Below are 25992 nucleotides of genomic sequence, written 5' to 3'. Positions count from 1 at the left end.
ATCTTTTATATGTGTCTAAATGTTATGCACTACTTACAGACACTTTGATAATTTCCAGTCTGCCACACAGCTATTAGATAAAATTAACAATATAATTAAAACTAGGTTACTTCAATCGCTTTCAAATATTTTCTTTAAATAACATTTTAAACACTCTCTACTAACAAGAAGTTACATGGTTTCTGTTCTATGGGTACAACAGGTGCAGAAATCATTGTTGGTCCAAGTGTATGTAAGCTGTTTGGAAGCAGCACATATATAGGTAAACAGGTTATGGAAATCAGTAACTTCAGTCACCTCATAGATGGAAAAAAGAATGGCATGTTAGATGAGAATCCTATTCCTATCCAGAATTTGCAAGACATTCAAATTAACAATATTTTGCACTGGCCTGTGCAAAGGATTGCACTGTAACTGCAGCTTTTGAAGTGAGGTGATTGGAGGCTGCAATGGAGAACCTAAAAATGATTACTGTGTACTCCTGAGAGATGCATCATGTGGACCACAAGATGCAAATATAAAAGTGCCCAAGAGGAATAATTTGCCTTAAAAAATCAATTTTGCCAATATACCTCAGTAAGGAAATGGTAGGTTAAGACATGAATTATGTAAGTGTATACATTTTTTAAGGTTTTTCGTATAACAGAACTGAATCTCTTCTTGGCATCTTCAAATTTCTGGACTAATTCATAGTCAGTTACAAGAAACAAGTCAAAACCAAGTTTTCCTGAGTCACATATGCAGCAGTTTTTACTGTATAACACTTGTCACTGGCTTGCTTAAATGTTACAAATACATATTGGCGTATATTCTAGACACACTGCATTGACAGGTATTTCCTTTTTATTCTTCCATGGAAGTTTATCTTGTAAAATATTACTGGATGAACTAAAATTCTGTTTTATTTTTGGAATCATAAAATAGTTTAAATTAGAAGGATCTTTGGATATAATTCTGTCCTACTCTCAGCTCAATACAGGGCTAACCTCAAAGTTTTCTATAAATTCTTCATGATCGGCTCCTATGTCTTCTTCCCTAAGCTACTAATAAATAAACAGCAATCAACAAGTATTCCTAAAAAGTTCAAATATGTATTATTTTGCATTTGTCTACAGTAAATTTGACCATACAGAGTTATCTGTTCAACAACCCTGTGAGCTCTGGAGCTTATTATTTTCATGAGAACTACCTGCTCGAGAATTAAAAATCACAGCTACAGTTCCTTAAAAAAGTTCATCAGGTGTATCAGCTAGAGTATGAATCAGTTGTAAAAATAACAATTTTAATGGGATACTCCTACTATGTAAATGGAATCCTGCAGTATGGATTTTATAAAGTGGTTAGTAAAAATATTTATATTAAATGAGAGTATGACAACTGTTGACCTAATGCAGGAAACAGATAAATGCAAAGGAATTGCAACTTTGCCTGTGGTGCAGAATTCTTCCTATTAGGCACTAAGCATAGCTGGGAGAGAGAGACTGCTGCTAACAACATTCAGAAAAATGCATGAGGAAAGGGGAAGTAAATAAATATAAAAACCCAGGATGATTCAAATTTGGTGGCTGATTGAATGCAAGGTCACCTAAACCAGGAAAAGGTTATTTGAGAAACTGACTGGCAAGGAACAGAGATGTATTAGTGCTCTTTCCAGAGGAACACATTAAAACAATAAAAGACTCCATGAGTTTCAGGGGTGACAGCTGTGTATTAAAAATAAGAAAAAAACCTAAAAAACCCCAAAAAACCTCCCCAAAACAACACTAAAAGGCTATTTTTGTCTAAAAGTGTTTGTGCTTAATAAACATACATCAGTACAGATGTGTGAAATAAAAAACATGATGCTTCCATAAAGCTGTCTTTTAGTGCAGATGCAAGCTTCATTAGGGTAGATTTTGATCTAAATGGGCAAATCCAAGGTCATGAGGCTAAGGCTGTTTCATATGGAAGCAAAATGCCTGCTATAGCAGCTGATGGGATTTTTGGGGTGGGAGTCAGAGGGGTCAGAAGAGAAAGTGAAATGGTGAAAGCTATCTTTGTTTACCCATTAAAACTGCATCACCTTCAGAACAAGAAAAAAGTGGATATTACAACAGCAGGAAGAAACCCAGGAAATTTCTGAAATAAAGAATTAAATTTTAAAATACCCTAACTCACAGGCTTCCAACGGTTTGCATAAAAGTAAATCTTGGTCATTCTTTTAAAATGTTAATTTAAGAGAAAACAGGGAGAATTATCCTCACATTACAGATTTGTTCAGCCTTTGTTTATTGCTTGATGTTTAAATTGTGAGATTTCAGATCTAAATACTACCAACAAAAAAGTCTTAAGCCAAGTCAAAGTCTTTTAAACCTAATTAATGTCATAGCTCTTGAACCATTTGAAGCTTTATTTGCTAAGTAAGGTTGATTAGCTTGCAGCAGAAACTCCTTCCACCCACCATCTCCCAAGATACCATGAGATGTCTTTGTATTGAGTGCTTTGTGTTGCAGTTACTCCATTAAGTGAACACTTAAACAACAAATAATCCCTCTCAAAGTTCAATAGATACTTGATGACAAGTGTGGTCTTCAATTCAATCATTAACTCACAAGGCACTTGTCGGTAAAAGACTAATCAAAGTTTGCTCTTCTGTTTGCATGTGTGCACACGTGTATCTGTGTTTGTGGGTCTTTCAAAAAATCAAATGAGATTTGATGCTATTCTCATTGTATGTTTAATGGCAAAGGTCAACACAAATGAGTGTGAGCTTCTAAAGCCCTTTCTGGATGTTATTCCTATACCCCAGTAGGCTATTACTTGTACAAATACTTGGCGTATATTCCTTGTAAAACTCACAGCCAGTTACTTCTACCAACCATCGTTTCAATTATTAATCTATTAGTTATAATGTGATGGCTTTGAGGAAATTCAGTCATTTCAGGTAAAAAGCTTCATGTTCTGCCACCCAAACTGCAGAATGTCCTTCAGTACTTTTGTGGGGAAAATAGTGATAATCTCTAATGAGAGCATGCCTTTAATATTTGAACTACATAGTAATAAAATCAATAAAAATAAAAGACATTAAAATAAATAAAAAACATGAAATTAAGTGGGTTAAAGGTGTTAGAGAATGAAGCTTATTAATTAAGTAGGACTTACAAGAAGCTTTTTCCAGATGGCTTCTAGTGTTCCTGTAGCTGCTGCTAATTCAGTGTTAGCCTGAGCCAGCACACAACATTTTGGTTTTCTCTCACAATACACCTTGAAAAAGACATACCACATGGGTATATTAGAGAAGAAATTGGTCTCACTTTATTGCAAAAATACAAATGACTCCTGATGAAAGACTTTCAGATAATCCAGTAGTCTTTTGTTACATATCTTTGCTTTAGACACATTTTTCTGCACAGAAGTGAGTCAGGCAAAGATTTCTTTCATTATTGATTTAAAGACTGACTACAGCAGATTTTATGATAGTCTGTAGAAAGATATCTGAAGTAGAACTGAAGGCAACCTTAGTGGGTTGACTCTCCCACTAAAGTTAATTTATATGTATCACTTTCATGATTTTAGAATACAGGTGGAACTCAGACAGGCATTACACTTGAGTAGATTTCATCAAAAATTGGTAAGTTTTTACTATTTTTTAATTAAATGAGAGCATGCTGTAATACTAGGATGAATGGAAAAACCCTGCTGCCAGGTGCTCAAGGGAATCACAAGTGATAAGCCCTGTCTTACACTCCAGACAGCCAGACCCAGGATGAATGTTTCAAGTGAAACAGGTACATCTGGAGAATATTTACCAACTGTTGCATCACAATGACAATTGAAAAGTCCTAGACAGCTACATCTTTTTTACCAATTTCTACTAAAAATAAATACATGTGTACATACTGCCAAATACCAAACTCTTCCCAATTTATCTCTGGCTGTTGTTACATGCTCCCAAGAACACTTAGCTGAGCCTACTGAAACAATAAAAATGTTCATTAACTGTAATTCCAATATCAGGGCTAATTCAAGAGCTGATATATACATACCTCAGTTTTACTATATTGATGACCCAGGCACAGAGACCAGATGCTGCAAAAGACTTTGTATGAACATAATTTGAGTTGAAATCTGAATCCTTCAAGTAATGTTCCTTGGCGACCTTTAGACAATTCTGAGAAATATGCTCCTTATCATAGACAATTAAATCTTGCAAAGAGTCATCAACCTGTGAGAAGTTCCAGTGCATATAATGTTCAATTTTTGGAGAAGCAGAAGCTAAATCCTACTTTCATCTCAAATGTAACACTGGAATTCTACACCAGTTAATTGGTTTAGAAATGTTTTTCAGTACAAAACAAAAATATTTCCCCCAAAACGCAGAAGTTTTCACTGTCACAAACACAATTTGTGATTTATGTCTTGCTTGAGGAATTAGGGATAGAAGAGGTAAATATAATGAAATGCTCTCCCTTTCATTTTCTCCTATTTTTGCATTCAATAAATCCTAGTGGTGCTCAGGCTGCCTTGATTTTGTCACCAAAGGTACACATAAAAGAACAATGCAGGGTCATACCGTATACCTCTAAATTCGAACGGCATGAAAATGAAGTTGTGATTTAGTTTCTCTGACTCTCATTTTTAACTATTATTTTCCTCTCTTATCTCATACATTATCAGATGTCCCTTTGATAATTACCTTTCCTATAAAGACTTTTGTGGCTTTCCAGCTTCAGTCCTTGGGCCCTTTTCCTTTTTGTGACAGTGTGCTGGTTTGGCTGGGTAATTTCCTTCACACTGGTATGGGGCTACGTTTTATATTTGTGCTGAACACAGGGCTGATAATGCAAATATGTTTTTGTTATTGTTCAGCAGAGCTTGCACAGAGCCAAAGACTTTTCTGCTTTTCGTACTGTAACACTGGTGAGGGGACTGGGGGTGCATGAGAGGCTGTGAGGAGACACAGCCGGGACAGTTTCATATCTCAGTCACTGACACAGACAGTGGGATCAAGGTCACCCTCAGCAAATTTGCAGACAACACCAAAGTGAGTGGTGTTACTGGCATGCCTGAGGGATGGGATATCATCTGGTAATGCAGGATAGGAGACCCTGTAAGGCATCTGTACAAAACAGCTGGGGGATGTTAAGGCAGTCTGTGACTCCTGAGGAGTTACTGAGCACGGGGAGGGGCTCAGTACCCTGTGCCATTGCAATAGGTAAGCTGTGAGTATTTCGTGATCTATGTTCAAATGCAAAAGCTGGATCTACACAAGAGATGGGAAAAAAAGTGAGTGAAGTTTTTTTACTAAGATTTTGAGAACCATGAATTTTTTCTCCCTCACTGCCTCATTCTTCCCCTTCAAAAGGTTTGCTTTTGGATAATCTGAGGAAATACCATTAAGCCAATGATAAGTTCAATGATGCACTGGATCTTTCCTTAAATAGTAAAATACTCACTCTGATTTTGAGGTATAGGCAAATATATAAAATTTGTCAAATCAGCCTCTGTCTTTTGCCAAATTTGCCTTTTTCTTTTAATTCCTCAGTTCCAAGTCTGAAACCATGGGCCACAACAAGGGGCAGAATGGGAGAAATGGAAATATCCTACACGAAAACACTGTACTTAATTTCAGGTTTGGAAATTAAACAGTCACCAGTTCAAGCAGCCTTTTCAACACACTAATTTTGGTTTAACAGTTGCTTAGATCAGTGACTTGACATCATCTAGCATCAGTTTTACATGAAATCTGAGTGCCTCCACGACTTTTTGCAACAATTTAATTATCTGTTTAAAAGCAGATTATGATTTCACTGGTGTAAGTATATCTGGGAGAGTAACCCTGGGGGGTGTTCTGTATCATCTGCAATTGTGTATTTGGAGGGTTACCATACATACTTTTAAACATACATTGCCTGAGGCTAGAATCAGTTACACTTGGTTCATCCTTATCCTTGTACCTCATGCTCATCTCACAGGCTCATTTCCTGTCAGGTCTTGCTTAAACAAAGTCTAATTACAGAGAAAGAAGGTATTACAGTGATCAAGATGTTAATATTTGGATCAAGCACTATGCATTAGCAGTAACAAGCCTCTGTAAGAATTTAATATCCTTACAAAACATGTTTCTACCATTGTTAGGGGCATTTTCCACGTACACATTTATTAGATTGGACACACACAGATACTGTCTGTGGAAATAACAAATATTAAAAATCAATACGCACTACATTATAGATGACACATTACTAATCTAGTTAAATATGTCCCCCATCTCCTGTGATGTAGCTTTTAGGATATAATTCCCAAAGTTTATTGGTTTCCATCTTAGCAATAATGTATTTGAAAAATTAAATACTGCATTTACATGAGCAGTTTTGATGTGGCTTATATTTTCTCTAACTGACTTGAGACCCTTGCTACTGAAATTAACTGCAATTAAAAAGTTTAGAACTGTGAGATGCTCCTTCTGTTCAAGTTTTTTTAAGGATATAACCTGGTGAACAAGTATTACACTGACAGTACATAGTGCTTCTATTATGACATGGTATTTTCCATTAAAATAAACATCTAGTATAAGTCACACAAGCTGATTATATTTCTGTCTTTTCTTTTTCTTAATGCTTAGTTTTTCTTTGCTTGCTGATGCCCCCAGAAAATATCTTCTGTGATAATTGATTTTTAAGAGAGGAAAAACAGAACAGGTTGCAGATAAGCCTTAGGCCAGTATTTCTCAATTCTATTACCCTTACAAAGCGAAGGAGTTTTTCATGCCTTTTTCCAAAAGTTTAGTCTCCTTCACATCAATAACTTCTCCAGTATAGAGCTCTTGAGGGCTAAATTGTTAGGAAAGCTGGAAGCAGTGTGCCCTTAGCAATCAGACCATGAGTGGAGTGGCTCAATTATACCAAGCAAATAAAGAATGCATTTCAGCAGAGGGCAGTAAATTTTGGTCTGGATCCATCTTTGTTCCTAATCCTCAGCTAGGTGTCACTATCACACATATGCCTACACCATGCTCTGCGCGTTTTCTCTCTTTGAAGGGGGAGGTCCTGTTTTAAAAGGCAATGGCATATGCACCTTCATCTGTGAACTGCTCAGGCTGGCAACATTCAGAGCACAAAGATGGCCAGCAAAATGACAGCGGTGCTGCTGCCCACTATTTAAAACCTTACCAGTGTCACATTTGTGGTAAAACCCTTGTTTATTACTATACAGGTGTGTAACCCTGCCACATTTATGTGGAATCCAGACTGACCTCACTTTTCCTAATAAGTCTGATCTAAAGTGATTTCCATTTTTCACCTCTTCTTTCTTAAGTAATACTTCATGTCAATACCTCCAAGGTATTTACTTGCTTAATGTTGTAAAGCTCAAAAAGCCCTTGTGAGCACCAGTTTGAAATCTATAGAACTGGAAAGCAAAAATAATTTTTTAAGGGTGACATATTTTAATCAATTAGGAAGAGTCTTCACAAATTACTTAACTGAAGATGCATTCTCACTTGCTGGGCTTTTTTTTGTAACAGATCATAGAAGATTGGTGTTTAGAAACTACCATTAGCCTTATGAAACAGTTTTAGATTAATGTAGCACAAAATGACACTTTCATTTCCAATGAAAACATTTCAGAAGTGCAATAAAGCAATGAACAGTGGAGTACAGTAATCATTAGTGTCAGGCACTGAACTTCATCCCTGAAACAAAGTGGCCCAAAGATGTGATTATCTCACAATAATCACTCTATGTGTTTCACCTAGCTGCTTAATGAAGTAATTAAAATTGTGTTAAGGGTGTATTTTGAACGTCCAAATTTATCAGAAGCATATGGAACCGATACAGGAAAAACATCACTGACGAGTGGTTGGTAGGATGTTGAGCTGTTGGGTCCTATTTGTGCAAGTTTAATTAATTGCACTATTTGGACTTTAAACTTCATGGCCATTTTTATGTCCCTTATAAGATGGGGATCAGCAAAAGGCTGAAGTCCATAGTTAGCATAAGTCAGAGAAATATAAAAGTTCTGATCCTGTCTTCATTTATCTCAGTATCAAAAATCACTTTTCCCTCAATAAAATTAGGATCAGACACAAGGTTATTAGAAAGATATTAAATATCATCTAATGGTAAGTATTTAAGAAAGGAAATAGGAGAAAATGTGAGACAGTTTTGATTGCTCAAACAGGACAGTCTTCCCTGTTGGTCAGTATCTGGAAATCACAAAATCCTTGGCAACTTGAAGTTTCCATAGTTCAAAATCAGGCATTAACAACAATTACGAGTCAATTAAGAACCCTTCTCTACAGTATTGATAAATGACACAAAGTCCACGAGATTTTGTAGCAAAATGCCAGATTTCAATGAGCGCTTCAGACTTTAAAGGCAGAGGAACTTCAATTTACAGCATTCCATACTGCTGGTGCTTTATTTCAAAAGCCATGCTTGTAACTGTAGATGGAAATTTTAGACTCCTGATGAAATTATGCATTTCCATTCATTCTGTGTTGAAGACTAACATATGTAAGTCTCTGTGTTTCCAACATGGATCTTCATAACCAATGTTAATAGCCTGAACTGAGAGCAAAAAGGAGATTCAACACTGAAGATGTATATTATCAGGAATGCCATTACAATCCTAAGATTCAAGGTTTGCACCTTGTAAGATGGTGGAATGAACTTCTATATCGATTGAGTTGTTCAATTTACCTAGAGCCTCAAAGCCTTTAGAAATCTGAAGTGCTAAGAGATGACTCTTTGACCTTTACTGTATTACAAATAGGTCTGATTCTCAAGATCCACATCCATTAAATGCTTGAATGAGCTCAGTATTTATTGTTCTTTCATCTCATTAAAACAGCTAAAAGGTTAGGAAAAGGCATAATGTAAAGAAAGGTCAAGTGGTAATCATGGTGTGAAATGCTGTTACATGTGTAAGTATAATAATTCTTTAGACTTTATGCTCCCTGGAGAGGAAGTTGTTCAAAACTGTTCACCTAAAAAGGTTTATTTTGTGCTAAATATAGCTCAACATCAGTAAATAAGAGAGTTAGACTGACCTTTAGCTCCTCTGCAATGGCCTTTTCTTGGCTCAGTTTCTCAGTCTGAAACCCTGTCTTAGCAATCAAAGATTCAGTATCTTGATTTTTCAGTTGCAGTTCTGCCTCTTGAGAAGCAGGTTTGGATTTTAGATCTTTTACCTACAGGGCAAAAGGTAATGCATTATTCAGGTCATTAGGCATGGTTCTGAGACTCAACAGCTGAACTGAAAACAAAATTAATATTTTGTGTTTCTCTAATGAGAAGCATTGTCTTTTCCTTTTTTATCTTTTTTTTTTCCCCTTGTTTGTACCTGGCAGAATTTTGTTGACATAAACAATTTAATAATGACAGCCTAAGTGCTCCTGCTACAGAGCCCACAGCTCTCCTCAGATGTTCAGATGTCTGTCCTGCTGCTGAGGTTGTGGCTGCAATCAGGTGTCTCAGTGGTGCAAAAGAGACACAGCTGTAGCACCCAGCAAAGACGTCAGTGCAAAAGCAGAAGGATGTTGTGGAAAATGCTTGGTATTCACTCTGAGCAGATAATTCCAGCAGAGCTTTGCTGAAAGGTTAAGGCACACTCAGTGACTGCTGAACAAAAGCTACCTGTTAGTTTGCTGAAATAGCAATTCATTGCCTGCCAGTTGAGAAACTCATATCAAAATAACCAGTAGCAATATCTTTTTATGAATAAAGGAATTATTTCAAATAACTGTGGGTTTGGCATGGTTTGGGCTTTTTTTTTTTATTTCTGCTAACCTACCGATCGTTTTGTCTGGCAGCAATTCATGATGTATTTTAACCAGAGGGGTCATGGAAGACAGATATTAGAGGGCTTACACTTTAATCACATGGAAGATCTTGAGGGGTCTCCTGACTTGGTGGGCTCCTGAAATCTTGCAAAACCCACAAAAGTTACCTTTTCAGAATTCAACCATTTGATTTGACAAAGCTGTTATACTCAGTTTTAACGGATGACTGTAGAGATCCCAAATCTCTCCACTCTCTGTATTTTTCAATTTATTTGGGCTGACTTCATGTCTTTTTCTTTAAGAAAAATACTAAACAGTGCTTCATTTGATATTCTTCTGTAAACCTCCAGAGTGCAGGGTAAAAAGGGCTCAGCGTTCAAGTGCCTGGAGCTGTGGGTCTGTCAGCCAGCACAGCATGCAGCACATGAAATTGTCCAATTACCATTTGGTCATCATCAAATTAGAAATCAGAGAAAAAGAGCATTTTAATAATTTACTAGCAGGGGATACTTTATTAAAAACAGGCTTTAAAAACGCAGCCACTCTTTCCTGTTGACCATTTTTTTGAAGGTCTTCAGCTGACAAAGCGGGAGTAAGCCAGCCAGGGCTCCCACCATTAACCACATGCAGCAGCATCAAGATGCAAAGACTGCAGCTGAGCATTTCATTTGCATAAAAACACACGGAATTTTAGTTTTTAGTAAAGAAATTGCTGTATTATGGCCTGTCTTCAGCATTTGCAAAGGGGATTATGGAACATGTGTGTGGGTGGTGTGGGATAAAGGCTTCCAAGCCGTTTCCCCTCCTTTCTGTCTTTGTGGTCTGATCAACAACCAAGGATCTGTAAGCAGAAGCACTGACTGTGGGCTAAGAGGCACTAGGCTCACAAGGAGGTGAGAATACCTGATGGAAACGCTTCCCACGTGTTCCTCCTGTTTTCATTATCCCTCAGCTGGTCACTGGCCATGCACAAAATCCCCATGTATGGAGCTGCCTCTTCTCTCTCCCTGGGTTTAGCTTTTGCTGCAGCACTTGCTTCCCCTCCCACCCTTTTCCTGTAACCCCACGACACTCCCCCTCCCTCCCTCCAGACTTTGTTCTTGCTTAAATGGATAGTTCCCTCTTTCCAAAGATAGCTAAAGAGCTCAAAGAGTTTCTATGCAAAGAAAAAAAACATAAACCCCTGTTTCAAAAATTAGGTATTTACAACTAAACACAAAAATGCCACCCCGCAACTAATCAGTCTAATGAAAACATGATGCAACAACGATGTGTTATTTGCAATAAACCCAAGATTATCTACAAAGAATGAAAGAAAAGATTGTGATTTTCACAGCTTACCTGGAAATCTGCTGTCTTCCTTCTTCCTTAAGAAATCTTCTGCATGTCATTTGCCAAGTGCTCCTTGTGTTGTGACATCCTCTTGCTTTTTTTGTTTAGGAGGATATTACAAAGCATCATTTACTCCAGAAAACTATTTGGAGTAGGGTAACTGTGCAGCCTCTTGTTATGATTGTACTTGGCACTCAGCACATTCACACTGGTGTGGGCATAAGCCACGAAATCACCATAAACTGTGGAGTCTAGATAAGCAGCTGTATGTACGCAAGGAAAAAGACCAAATGGAAACACAGGAGCAAATAAATGCTTCCAAAATTAAATACATCTATATAATTTAAGTATATCCATGTGTGTTTCTAAGGATGGCTCGTTCACGAAACTCTTCTTCAGTCTACCCTAAATATAATGTTGTCAGCATGCAAAAAACATTAATGTAAAATAAGCCTTCCCCAACTGTTTTGCATATAAATTAATTACATTTCGCACAGGCATTCCTGAAGTCTTCATCACCCCAGAAGCTCAGTGTTTCAACATATTTTAATATTTTTTTGATAAACAGTCCTAAAAATTAGAAACAGAGATCAAAACAGTTCACTATACTGCTATGCAGAGTTAATACTATATGGATTTTCTACTTCACCTCTGGAACTCCTGTCTAAGCGAAATCCTCTACAGGTTAGAGAAATACAATAGAGTGGTTGCTCTAACCACTCTGGTCCCCACACACTTCATATATCATCAAATTCCTATTTGGAGTGAAGTACATTTTTGCTGTTAACTTCAGATTGAATAGAGCTGGGCACCGCAATTTAGATTTCTGACATTGTACCATCCCTGCTCATCTGTGCTTCTCAATGATAGACTAACAAAGTGTAACGAGGGCAGGATTTAGACCACTGTAGAATGCTTCTGAAAGCTGTCTCTCTAAATACCCCTAAATGTCAGAAAATCAGCCACATTTCTGCTCTGAAGTGGCCTTCTATTGGCTTCAAGGGGTATTTGACCAGAAAAGCAGTTATGACTCCATGGAGTTCAGATTCATTGCAAGCTGTGACACTGGACACTTGTCCCTGTGTGCCACCCAGGCATCAAACCACCAACTCTAACTCCATCTCCAAGGAAATCACAGCACCCTGCAGAAGGGATGCCAGAGCACTGCTGTGGCCCTGTGTGGGGTGCCACACAGCACCCGTGGGGTTTCTCTCTCGTCACAGGAACCAAAGTGCAACTGGAGACTGGAAATTTCTTTTGATATACTGTGTGAAAATCAAAACAGCTCTAGATGGTTATTTAGTCATGTATTTCTGAGCAAAATGCAGAGGTAAAATGCCTGTCTTTATTCACCTTTGACAGCAAGAAGAGGGGTTCAGGATCAAAGTTCAAAGGTCTTTTTCCTAAATTTGTTTAAAACTGAACTAGCAAATATATCACTACAGTCCTTTGAATTAGAGTATACTTTCCAAAGATAAAAAAGAAATAAGAAATCCCCAGAATTAATTTTTGTTTGTTTTAAAGGACCCTATCCACATATATTACTAGAATAAATACATATACGTGTCTAAGCAAAACTACTGATGCAAAATTAAAAGGGAAATACTGAGAGAACCCATTTAATTCCATCATTGTAACTAACTTTCATTTTGTCCTCTATGACTTCCAACACACTTAAACTTTATCATTTGTGGAGTCACATCTCCCTCATTTTAATGATTATTTATTGCATTCTGTACAAGATGAACCCAGTTCAATTAATCAAGGGAAGACTAAAAATCAATTAATATGAATTAAATGAGCTACACCAACTCTTAGGAAAGTCACACATAATTTACCAAAGCATTGTCAATAATGCTTAGGGAACTTTGGGAAAATTGCTCATGAGTGGCTGTTGATGCAGTCAAACGTTTTAAGCCTACATCATTAATATTACAATCAGGTTGATGCAGAAAGACTTGCCATTTTTCTCAGTAAGAAAACTCATTATTTTCTTGTGACTTTTAAGAGCTAGTTTAGAAGAACAGTTATTTCACCTGTGATTACAAAAACAGAAATTAAAACAAGAACTAAATAAAGAATGATTTGCATTTAAGGAAAGCAGAGGCAAATTGCTTTACAAATAGAAAAAAACAGAACATCATTAGTGGAAGCAAAGTAGCATGAATTCATCTTTTAAAAAATTGTTTGTAAAAGCAAGGCTAGTCAGCAGGAATAGACATTTTATGCAGATTTAAGCAGCATTTAGCTTCCAACTGAAATGCATTTCAGCCCTTTTCTCCTTTTTTCATTGTTTGTGACACATACGCACCCTGCAGTACAGCTCTTCCCACTGAAAGACAACCTCCTTACACATGATCCTTATGACAGGTCTCCACTCGGCAGCCCTGAAAAGCCCTCTAACAACAGTTTCATTTGTAAATCAGTGAGGGACGAAGTGGGTTCCGGTAGAGCTGGAAGTGGCCCGAGACAACTTGTCTCAATGGGGCAAAATAACTATTGTTATCGAGCTTAACAAAATGGCACAGCATGGGAGACACGGCGAGCCAGAGAGCAGCTGGTTGTAATTCACACTGGTTTTCAGAAAACACTAATCGTTCCCGAACAGACCTCTTTGAGGATTGGTCTTCCCTGCATTTTCAATTTGTCACTTTCTCTTATGATAAGGTCAGCGGTGACAGCACTTCCTGACATTAACAGCTGTGGCTTTTAAAAGGGTCATTGTGGAACTACTAATTGCAGTAATTTCATTAGCATAAATTATTTATTCTGCCATTCATTTATCTCCAGGACTTTTTTTTTTTAATACTACATTGTACTTTTCAATATATGCCCATTCAGAGTTGCAGGCAAAGGAAATTATTATTACTAATTTAGCCTTCTTTACGGGGAAAAAAAAAGCAAACAAGAAAGAGTTGATACAGTAACAAAATCTGATTTAACAGCAGTTCACTAGAAAACATAAAGTAGCTTGAGCCAATAATGAAGATTAGGCTGGTACAAATCAAAACCATTCATTAGTGCTAAAGACAACTGAGCATTAAACCTGTATACATTCTGAAAGAAAATATGAGGGTGAAGTAGTTTCATTCTTATACAATCTCTCTACTTTAGGCCTTGGCTGTTTGACTTTAAACATGCAAAAAAACCCCAAAGCAAGTTATGAGTAGTTTATACAGGAATTTTGCCTGCATCCTCCCTCTATGTTTTCTCAGGATGTAAAATAGTCATTAATATCAAATACATAAATCTTAACTCTTTGCAGTTAGGCTGAGCTAGCTGAAACATGCGAAGCAAAGAACAAAAAAGACCAATGCCACTGAAAATTAACACATCTTTCAGGCAATTATCACAATTGAGAAAAAAAGGCAAGTCAGTGTTTGCTTGAAGGGAAAGGTAACTGGGCAGTGTGGGTGGCTGGACAGGAGGGAGTTTAAGAGGCAAGGAGAGAAAGCAAAATATTACTCCAGGTGGCTTCTTTGCCACACAGCACATTGTAAAATACCTTGGAGTATGATAAACTAAGAGCATAATGAATTTATCCTTGGCATGCTGAACAGTGTGTTGTTCGGTGCTAAGCAGCTGAGAAGCAGCATAAAAGGCAGCAACAAAAAATATTCAAAGATGATAGAGATGTATATGGCTGTTATTTTCAAAGAGGTGGATTAAACAATCCTGATTCTTTTATTCTGTACTGAGTGATGTGTGACACCAGCTGGAAGTAGGAAAGGGGGGTGTCTGTCATGTTAAATTTGGACACAAATTATTTAAAAATACTGTAGATGGTGTTTTATATCAAATGAGGTATAAAAGCACCTTTGTAAGTTCATGAAGCTCAGTACATGGATTTCAGAACTGCTGCACTCTGTTCTTTTCTTGTGTTCTTTTAAAATGAGGTTTAGCAATTTCAGTACTGAAACAGAAGAGGGCTCTTTTCCTCTCCTCTCTCTCAAGAAATCAAAGATATCAGAACTGATTAAATTTCTGATACTTTCCATTTCCCTTCAAATACCTCTGAACTCACTGTTTCTTGTCCTTAACCCACGCATTGGCCAATGACCTTTCCAGGCGAAAAGGGTCTCACAATGCCTACTTCCAACAGGCATCATGATTAGGGAGCATCACTTGTTATTTCTGTTCAGACACTTCTACTCAGGGCAAAAGGGATGTTCATAACACCCTTCATAGAACATACTGATGGTGTAGCTCACCCTCTCCCTGCTGAGCTCAGCCTGACCCACTTCTTTCCCTGGAGAAACTGATTCTTCCAGATGGGTAATTGGTTTTAAAACAAAGAGTTATAGGAAAAAAACCCAACAAAGTAAACCCCAAAATCTTTCTTCGTAATTCCCACAATCTGTGAACATTTTTTATGGTTTTCCTTCACCATTTAAACCCAGAATTTTTCCAGTTTTTGTTAAAGCAATAGAAATACGGTAACATATTTTTCTTGAACTTTTAAGTGAAAAAAAATCATTAGCTTAACTTCAAGACACCATAATTAAAAGTAATCCATGATATTTTTATACTGCATTAAACAAAAAATCCCTTATCAACTACTGTTTCTCAATTTTTTGAAAATGTGACGAAGACAATTAGGAGCTAAGTGCCAATTAGGCCAAAATAATCACTCAGTAGTAGAGCTCACACTGCTCATCAACGACAAGGGACAGAAGGATTACAGTACATTTCAGAAGCCCAGACATAAGTGAGCACTATTTAACAACATTTCTGTGCTAACAACAAAGAAAGGACTTTCCTGAAGTATCCAAAATGGAGCAAGCAAAATGATATATTAACACACCAGTACGAGAGAGAAGGAGATAAGCCCACCTCTCATAAATCTTCAATGGAGAGGGGGGTGGCAGAATTCAGCTAAGATTCCCTCTTCTTCAGGGTGGTCCTTTTCCACCCAGCCCCTCTCATTCTTTTGATATCCTAATACATCTCTGCAACTGTCCTGTTGCCCCTCCCTTTACTAACTTCGTCATTCTCCCTTGAATTTCCTTTTTCTCCTCAGGTTCTATGCTTTACACATCTCCTACTGTTCTGGTTCAGTTTTGCTTTTTCTTCTTGTCTTCCCTCCTCTTCCCACCCATAATACTGACATAGTTTCTCTGTTATTTCAATGCCTCTGTTCTGAGTATCCTTTCATCACCCCTTTCAGATCTTTCCCCTGCCTCATCCTATTATTTTTCGCATTTTGCTCTCTGTCTGTTGGTCTTCCCATCAGCTGCACATGACTCAGGCACCCAGCTTTACATACACTGATGACACAAACCCCTTAACTCCCTGCCAATAAAGTGTCACGTTATTTTGTTAGTTGACATGTACTTCACTTGCTGGGACTCAAACAGGAAAGACTTACCAGGAGCAATTAACACCAATGTGAAAAAAGAAACTCATTACCAGTTGCTAAGATCAGTGAAATCTTTCTTAAATAACTAAAAAGAAAAGAATTATAGAGGAGCATAATACTTACTTTTTTAAAATACGCCCCCCCAAAATCCAGTTTATCAATATATTATAAATTAGATGTATAATTATTATATATTTATATACAGTAACATTAAATTACTAAATTCTGGTGACCAGATGTATTTTCACAGGAGAAAAATATAATTAGTTAAGGTTCTGAGAAAGGAATATATTTAAGTCAAAGGCAATTCTATTTTCTTTTCTGCATGCAGTCCTCTCTGTTTCTTTCAAATAGGAAGTTGGTATCACATTAAAATTAATGCAATCGAATATCCCCCCAGCTCACCAGACAACAAATAACTATCCTGATGACACTCTAGGTCTGATGACACTAAAATAAAGCAGGAGCAGCTGATGGAACATCCAAGTGCCAGGTTTATTTGCAAGCATCTCTCCCTCCCCCGCAGTCCTACAGGAGGCATCCGTGCGCCGCCGGAGCGCCGCAGAGCACAGGCAGGGAGCACAGACCTGGCCCCAGAGCCCCGCTCCCCGCACCGCCCCGGAGAGGGGAAATACCCGCGGGTTCCCTGGAAGCAGCACCAGACATCCCTTGTACTCTCTTTCGCCTTCAATTCACGACGATTGCATGTATTTTGTATGGTTCTGAATGGAGGGTAAACGCGGCAAAAGCAGAGTTGCTGGGGATACACTCGACTAAAAGCAGACGGCTCCCCCTTGGGAATTCCTGAAATCACCTGGTTTATGTGATTAAACATCCCCTATACAAATAAACTGTCCCAAATATAACATCACTCCAGAATGAAACTTCTGGAATTGAAATCACTGCAGGAAAGTATTTTCTAGATCTATGTGAATAACTCCAGCAGTCTCACTGCCAGCACGGCAGTTGCTGCATGTTTTCCTGTGCTAGGAAGGACATCAGAGACAGTTTGCTGAAACTCTTAGAAGAATATGAGAATATTCTTCTTCCCTGAACAGAAACTCACTAATTCATGTGGTTTGTTTGTTTTTGTTTTTTGTTTTTTTTTTTTTCTGAAAACAAATGTCACACCCTTCATCAATCAGCAACCAAACAGAGAATAATTTCCCAGATATTAAAATGCTAAATGCATTTACCACATGGTGCTCTGGATTGCCTTTACAGGAGAAATTTCTACCTGTCTAGTTGCTGAATAGATGGAGAACTCTTTAGTTTGCCTGGATTGTGCACTGCAATGTTTCAGCCTCCCTTGCTACAGCTCTAGTGAATATATTTAACTCTGTATCTATAAGACCCTAAAATGTCTAGAATGGGAGGATTCTGCAAAGACAATATCATGAATTACATGAGTCTTTCCCCTACTTCTCTGCCTGTGCTAGACAGCTCTCTAAACTCTCCTGAAGGAATCAGGCAGTGACATACAATTAAAATTCAACTTTTAGCAGGGGTGAACTTGAACAACTCTAAAGGCAATAAGTATGCAGGAAGGAGTAAAAAGAGTATTGTTTTTCTCCCAGCTTATTCAGTTATTGATCTTTCAATGATCTCCATTGCTTTCTTAGAAAACTGAAGAGCTTGAAACTCTGTACCTCGACCCCCTCAGCTTCCTCAATGAACTCCTGCTGCCAGAGGGAAGGGCCTCCCATGGCCACTCATGAAGCCAGTCAATAGAAGGGCAGCTAAGTATGGCTGGGAACTTCTCAGCTCACGCTCAGAGCATGGCACTGGTGGGAAAGAAACACCGGGAGAGAAATCTGCAGGGAGAAGGGAGGGAGCAGGGAGAGAGAAGAATCACATGGCAAGTTGAGGCCATCAGAGAGAGGCATGCAATGAGCCACGGTCCAGCACCAGCCAGTACACAGCTGAGGCTCCAAAGCAAATTTGGCAGATAATAAACTTTGTCAGCAATCTTGGGCAAATAGGTTTTTCTCTTTTTCCCTTGTACAAACATGGCACTTTTGCAGCTTCCTTCCACTCTCTCCATGCTGGTATCAGTTACTCGGTTTGATAGCCATAGATGATAAGGCAGGCACAGGCACTGGCTGGCATGCAGACAGCCAGAAGGTGCACATTCAGCTGGTCACGGTGACAGAAACCATGTTCTTGAGTTTCTAAATCTATTCAAGCCTCTTCCTGACACTTTAACATGCAGTACAGGCCCTCTAGAAGAGCAGGAAGAAAAGAAGACTTGGATCTTATTTTACATGGGAATTTTTAGGGATGATTCTTAGTTAAAGTGGAAAGATATGTCCAAAAAAGGTAGGCCAAAATATTCAGAGGAAAGTAAAGCTGTGACTGGGTCTTGATATCACCAGGTCTACCCAAAGCAACTCATATTTGAGAAGGAAAGGTTATTTAGCCCCCAGTCATATCTGCGAACCTACTTACTACAGTTAGCACATGCTCTGGCCATTGTATTTGCTCTTGGTTTATTGGCAAAATTACAGACATCAGGCTGTTAAGACAGAACTGGAGTCTCTCCTCTATAGTTCCTACTAAAGGAGCTATTTTTATTCTACAGGGCTTCTCAAACTTGGCACTGATGAGGTTAATTCCAACAGAACAAATGGTTTCAGAAGAGTTTATGTCCGACAGCTACAAGAGCCAGGACAGAGCCCAGTCAGGCAAACCAGAGAAGTGACAAGTTTATTCTTCCCTTGGACTAATTGGGAATTGACATTCCTATCAAGAGAAAACTGGAAAAAAAAGGAAGAAGAGCAGAAAGAGCAGAAAAGAAGAAAATAAAGAAGTGATGAAAGGAAGAGGTTGACCTGGCTCAATACTTCACAAAGTTTTAAAGCAGTCAGATATTAGAGATAAAGTGATGAGTAGATAGTAACAATGAAAAAAGGTTCGATGGTGTCTGGAAAGAAGATTAAATGGAAAAGAATTGCCACTACCTCATAGTTACTAAAAATACATCTCTGCACTAGAAAACACCAGACAGGGACTTATGCAAATAACCTAGATGGTAGAGCCAAGTCAAACCAAGAATGTCCAGGTTGTTCAGGAATGTTACAAAGATGGGCCAATCAGCAAGTTTGCTTAAGGTACAGAAGAAACAATCTACTTAGAATGTGTTCAGCATGAAGAGGCAAATGGCAGAAATATCCATGTAGAATGCCAGACAAGTGATGAAAATGACACTAAAACTGTACAAAGACATGGAAAGATCTTGGAATTTACTGCTGATGAGAAAGATGGGCAGCCACAGAAGAAACAATCAAAAAGATACAAGAATTAATGGTCTCTACCACAAAATTCTGAATCAGAGAAGAAGAAAAGTGTAGAGGAAAAATATGCCAGGTCTGGTTTATGATTCTGAGTTTTCTGAATTTCTTTGTTGGTTACACTATGTATCCTTCACTTAAACATTGTTTCTCCCTCATGTCACCTCATTTTCTGAAAAAACTCTATGCTCAGTTGTAATACTAACACTCACAGTGAGCAATGTTGAAGACCAGGGAACCTAATTTTCTCTTCTTTTATTCCTCTAGTAGCCCCCTTCTCAGATCTGCATGCCATCCCTGCTGTGGTAGGAGCAGCAAAGGAGAGCTTGGAAAGATCTGTCCCTGCTTTGATGTGCTTCTCACAAGTGCCCTTGCTGTAGCAGTGGTGCCAAACAATCTGTCACACCTCCAAAGCTGCAAACCATACACAATCTTGCTTGAAGTTTCCTCTTCTACACCCTCCTCCACTGCTCACATTGCTCATATATGGACTTAACTCTCTAAGTACTGGACTGCAAGGAGAGCTCAAATCCAAGTCTTGGGCTGTTTGCTAGAAACAAATTAGAATTTAGTGTTTTCCTTAGTCTAAGGAAATATCCTAAGTAATACTTTATTCTCCCTAAATATTGAAAAATTGTTTGTAAGGGATGATTACTATTCATGTCAATCTTATGTTGAACTTTAGGGGAGAGGTTACTTTCCCTATCCAATGTAATTTGTTAGGAGTGATTTAGAAGAATTACTTGTAGGTATAAGGAGCTGCACTGGTTTCTATGAACTGCAGATCCCTGAGAAGATAATACTGGGCTTTTAGAATTGTTTACTCTAAACCTTACTCTAGCATCTAAATTCTAGATTTACTAAGTGATACCCACAACTCCTCTGTTCTCTCCTTGCCTTTGGCAGATATTTTAAATGCATAAGCACAATTTTGCAAGCACGGTTTACAAAGCAGTAGATATCAATTGAACTGAACTATTATGATGGCTAAGAAGAGAGAAAGTATATGAGAGGATCTGCAAAACTGAATTCTAGAAACCATACAGGGAATGAAGAGAAATGGTAAAATCCAATAAAAAGGTAAAATGAGTTACTTACACAAAAACTTTGTAGATTATTATGGCAGGATGAAGTTTAGAAGAGCAATTTCTCATCCTTTAATAAATTTCTTCTTGGAATAGCTAGTCCTAGAGCTCAAACTGCAACATATTATTCACAATTTCCATTATTTTTCCTTAAAACACATATCTAAGAGATTTTTACTATACTGTATTGTTAGGCAGGAAATTCCAGCACAGCCCTGGATATAATATAATACCCTGATTAGGTCTATTTGTTAATTACGTTTTGTGAACAAAAACGTAGGATACAGCATATACTTGAAAAGGTCATCACAAAAAGAATGCAACCAGATCTTGACCACAGCATAACCCTTCTTTCTCCTTTAGCATTAGTGAGGTTTGGTAAATTCATACCAGGCATAGATTTGATATGGCATGTTCTCAGGGTTCATTTGCATTCCCCCCAGTGAATTCCCTATACTACAAAGGACCTTGTGCACTGCTTGCTCTGCACAGAGAATAATTAAGATGCCATGTGATCTGATAGCAAGAGAGCTGTGAGGAAAATTGAGTAATTGTAACTGACTAGATTTTAAGCAATCTTTGCATAAACAAGTAGGTCTTATTTTGAAAACATTTATCTTTTGTCCAGGCCATACACTACAGTTTCATTTGACAGAGGCAAAAACCCCCAAAGAATAGGAAATTCTCCATGTAAGAAATGGAGAATGTCTTGCAAGACAACCAGGATAGAAATATTACAGTGAAGGTATTTCGTATAGCAACAGAAAAATGTAGTAAGTTTTCCAAGACAGACACATCCTTTTCTTTGAGGATTTTTGAGATTTAAACACACACAACTGACTAATGAACACAATCACTGTAGAAAAAAGAACTGTTATCTTGTGAAATCAGTATCCACTTCCATGTAGCCACTCCTAAGAACACAACCCCCTCTTTTCTCAAGTGTCCATCTGAGCCTCACATTCACATGTCACTCTCACTGCGCATGTTCTTCTTATGCTGTACTTTTTAGCTCAACCTCCTCCTGCTTATCTCAGACATGCAAGCCCTCTAGGTTCACTAAGTGCTTCAAACAGAGCAAGACAGAAAAATAAAGAGGACCTTGGCACATACTTGATCCCTGGTCTGACCCAGCCCATCCTATTCATGTGCTAGTGCACTCTCACGGTTTTCCCATATGAAACCAAGCAGTGTTGTGGCAGGAGTGAGAAGTTGCACAATCCAGGGATTAGTCCTGACCAGCTCTATGCCACCACCATCATCATTTTGTGAGCAGAGCACGGGAAAAGCTAAGCCATATGGATGCCAGCCATGTCATGCTACCGGTCCTCAGGACCACAAAATGCCCTTCATAATTGTACTAACACAGATGTATTCTTAAAAGTCAGCTCTCTGAGTGCTCAAGAAGAGATGGCTGACATCCAAATCAGAAAAGCCTGGAGCCTTTCAGACAGAAACAGGAACTCTGTAAGAGCCTGCCAACTGCAGAAACAGATGTTTTCTGTGCTACAGAACTTAGAAATCCTCGATAGCTACTCCCCACTGAATCAAACAAAACTAACAACAAAAAATAAACACAAACCAAAAATCAAAACAAAACAAAAAAAATCAAAGCAAATCTGGGGTCAGTATTAGTTTAACATGGAACCAGAATCCCTAAAAACAGTTTTCCCATTCTTTTTGGCTGGGATTAAAGCACTCAAGCAGATAGACATGTATTTATGCCCTCAAAAGCAAAACTATGAGAGCTGGCCAAAAGCTGAGCTCTGAGGGGACTTCACAAGTTCCTTTCAGATTCACAGATAAAAATAGATGTTCTGTCAGTGGCAAAAAAAGCCACAAGAAAAAGGCTAATGTGTCCTAATGAAAGAGGATTTGGAAATGAAAGACAATAATTTAAAAGAAAAGTAATCATAAAAATATGGACAAGATTGCCTATGGCAATACAGGACACCCACTCTGCTTATGTTTGACATTAATTCTGGTTGAAGCATGAAACTACTGTACTGCTAATTCCATAGAAATGGGGAGCCAGCTGAATCCTGACAGGACTGTAGAAAGAAGAGACCATTATATGGATGTGATGACTAAAGTAGTCATGCCAAGTTGGAAGGAAATTAGAGAAATGGCATTCCCCTAAAACTAGCATATTTAGTTCTTAATATTAGGACTTTGCAACAGCCACTGAGGGACTGTAAACCTTACATGAAGAAAACACGCCATGAAGAAACTTACTCAAGGAAGGAGGAGCAAGTATTTGTAATACTCATCAGCAGCTCATGAAGAGAGCTGGCTGCATAAGGACTGAATAACAAATACTCAGTTCAAAAGAAAAGTCATTTAACATGTCTGGCTTTAGAATATATAGTAATGTTTAAGAGTACTGAGGAGACTGAAGTGAGAACCTGAAAAACATGCAAAGAGGAAATGCTGCAAAGAGAACACTTAGTGAAAAGCTGAAGGGTTACCAGGTTACCATGGCCAATAGAATGAAATAAAATAAAATCAGATGGAGCTCATGAGACAGCAAGACTGACTGATCTCATCATATCCATGCTTTTGAGAAATAATTGCTTCTTTTGGCCTTTACTTTTCCAAGAAATTTTGGTGATGTGCAGAGCATTTAAGAGTGATTTCTGCACAGAGATTTGGGATATTGAAAGAATTCTGGAGCCTGAGTAAATTACTGAGCCTTAAAAATGTCTTATGTGTGCCTTACACCCATCAGCACATTAACATTTACAGTGCTCAACCATCAACTTGGTTTGCTTGAGCACCATTCTTCCTTTATAATTTACTTTATAATTCATTGTGAAAGATTTTTAAATTCGCAGGTGCATATCTTTCCTCACATTGCCTTCAGCTGTGGACCCATATTTTGTAACATTGCAACCCATTGTCTTCACCTGACATGTTTTCAACTTAAATCTGCACCTTCACACATGGCAGGTTCTCAGTACATTAACAGCAGAATTGATTGCAATGTCCAGATGGAAAACTATCAAAACAAGACCAACACAAAACCACAGAGATTCAAAGAACAGCACTGTGCAGTTTTGGTTCCTGAGCTACAGATTCCTCAGCATAAACAGAGCTGCAGGATGTAGGATTATAATTGAGCTCAAGGGGAAATGTGGCTTAATGTAGGATGTTGATTTTTCTAAAATGAAATGGAAAAATGAGACTATATCACTTCACTGAGCTTTAACATTATGAAACTGGCTAAATTCACCCATTTGTTCTCTTTCACATTATATTAGTATTTAATTCTTCAAATCTTGGGAAAGGAGATAGGTCACCCTGCACTAACTAAAAGTTCACAAAAATATCTACCAGTGTGTTAACTCATGAAATTTATGTCTACTTCAGCCCTATAATGTCTCTACTTTGCTTCCCTGCAACATGAATAGATATCTCCTGTTCTTGCCTCCAGAAGTGCTAATTTGCACAGTGGGGGACTGGTGAAATTGTTGCAAGGTAAAAGGAGTTTGAAAGCTGGCTTTCAAAAAGCCCTTAAAAAGAAAAAAAAAAAAGAAAAGAAAAAAAAAAGAAAAGAAAAGACGAAATTACTGTGGGAATAAGGAAAACATAAAGGGGAAAAATGTGAAAGGAGAAAATGAAGAGAGATATCAGGAATAATTTTTTTCCCCATACTTTCTTAAAAAATATACAAACACAACAATCATGAAACAGAGATGAATAGCACTGTCAGAAAGAGATATGCAGAAGGTAAGCACCACTATTGACCACATCACTGAAGTCTGTAAAAGTGAAAATTATACAGAATATGTCACTCTAGATTGCATACAGGTCTCCACTGGCCTTTAAATTGCAGAATAAATTTGTGGAATGACAGAAGTAATGGCAACAAAATTAGAGACAAGAAGGAACATCAGGAAAACTTAAACAGGATTGGGAAAAGAGATCAGGAGAGGAAAAAAAGAGAAAATGGTATGTTATAAACTGGTAAAAACTCATATGGTATGTTATAAACTTGGTAAAAAATCATATTCAAATCAGAATGCTCTTTAGAATGTTGGTGGTTAAACAGCTCAGAAAATTAAGAAACAGAGCCCACATAGAAGATCACTGTGGAATAATCTGCTATAGGGAGGCTCTTCTCATCTGTTATCAAGCAGATCATTTTAATACAAAAATTATGGGGCATATATCCCTTACAAAACATTCTCTGTCTTCAGGGTTGAGGGTTTTCAGACTTCTTATTTTCTTATCAGCTACACAGATGTTTCAGATGACATGTGAAATTGAAGTCTACATAAACTGAAAGTTCCTAAAGATGCCACTGCAAAACCAGTTTTCCCAGCTACAGCTTTCCAGCTCTCAGGAGAGAACTTTGGTCTCCCTCCAAAACAATGTCTCCAATACAGAGCTTAGGAGAGACACGTGTTGCAATTCTGGTATCATAATAATGCACATCGCTAAGCAGTTTTACATCTGAAAACACCTACATGGATATTTTAATTTTTCCAGTTTTAAATGGTGTAGGAAAAGTAGAAAGAATTAACATTTTCTGTGAAATTTCAATTATTTGTGCATATGTTTAAGAGTTAAGTGCACATAAAGAATTTCTACATATATAATTAGGAAAAATATTTACAATTGCATTAACAAGACCACTAACTCCTCACGAGCACCTCACTTCTCTCTGAAGTGCCTCCTTATGTTCAAGACCTATGACCATGAAACTAAGACAGAGCAGCCATGTGATTCTGCTATGAACAGCCAGATTTGGAGCAAAACTTGGTGTACACCAGGCCTCCCCACAGAGAGGTTATTACAGGAGTAACACAAGAGAGGCAAATTTGGTGCCACATGTCAGCAAGTAAACTTTCAAGAGAAGTATGCCAACATATGCTGGGTTATGAGGTAACTGAAGTATGTTGCTATTTTGATCAACTCATCACTGTTTCTTGCCCCTGAAATATGCCTTATTTTCTCTTGCAGCCACACTCTCAAGAAGAGCTTCTGGCAGTGTTCTCTGATGTCCATCAAACCCAAGTCTCAGACTTCTTTTCTAACACCTGCAACTATTACCTGTATGTCCCCATCACTGACCAGATCTGGAACCTCTCCTGTGAAAAGACAAAGGGGAGGTAGGAGAAGCCTTACACAACACACGACAAATAATTTTCTGCAACATAT

General features: G+C 37.9%; 1 pseudogene; it reads right to left on the bottom strand.

Annotated features, from left to right (window-relative positions):
- Positions 1-18160, bottom strand: part of LOC146441067 (dynein axonemal heavy chain 11-like) — a 65308-nt pseudogene extending 47148 nt beyond the window's left edge.
- Positions 18161-25992: the final 7832 nt, after the last annotated feature.

This window comes from Lichenostomus cassidix, chromosome 2, assembly GCF_008360975.1.
Source record: "Lichenostomus cassidix isolate B80296 chromosome 2, HeHo_3.0, whole genome shotgun sequence".
Lineage (NCBI taxonomy): Eukaryota > Metazoa > Chordata > Aves > Passeriformes > Meliphagidae > Lichenostomus > Lichenostomus cassidix.
This window is presented reverse-complemented; position numbering and strand designations above follow the sequence as displayed.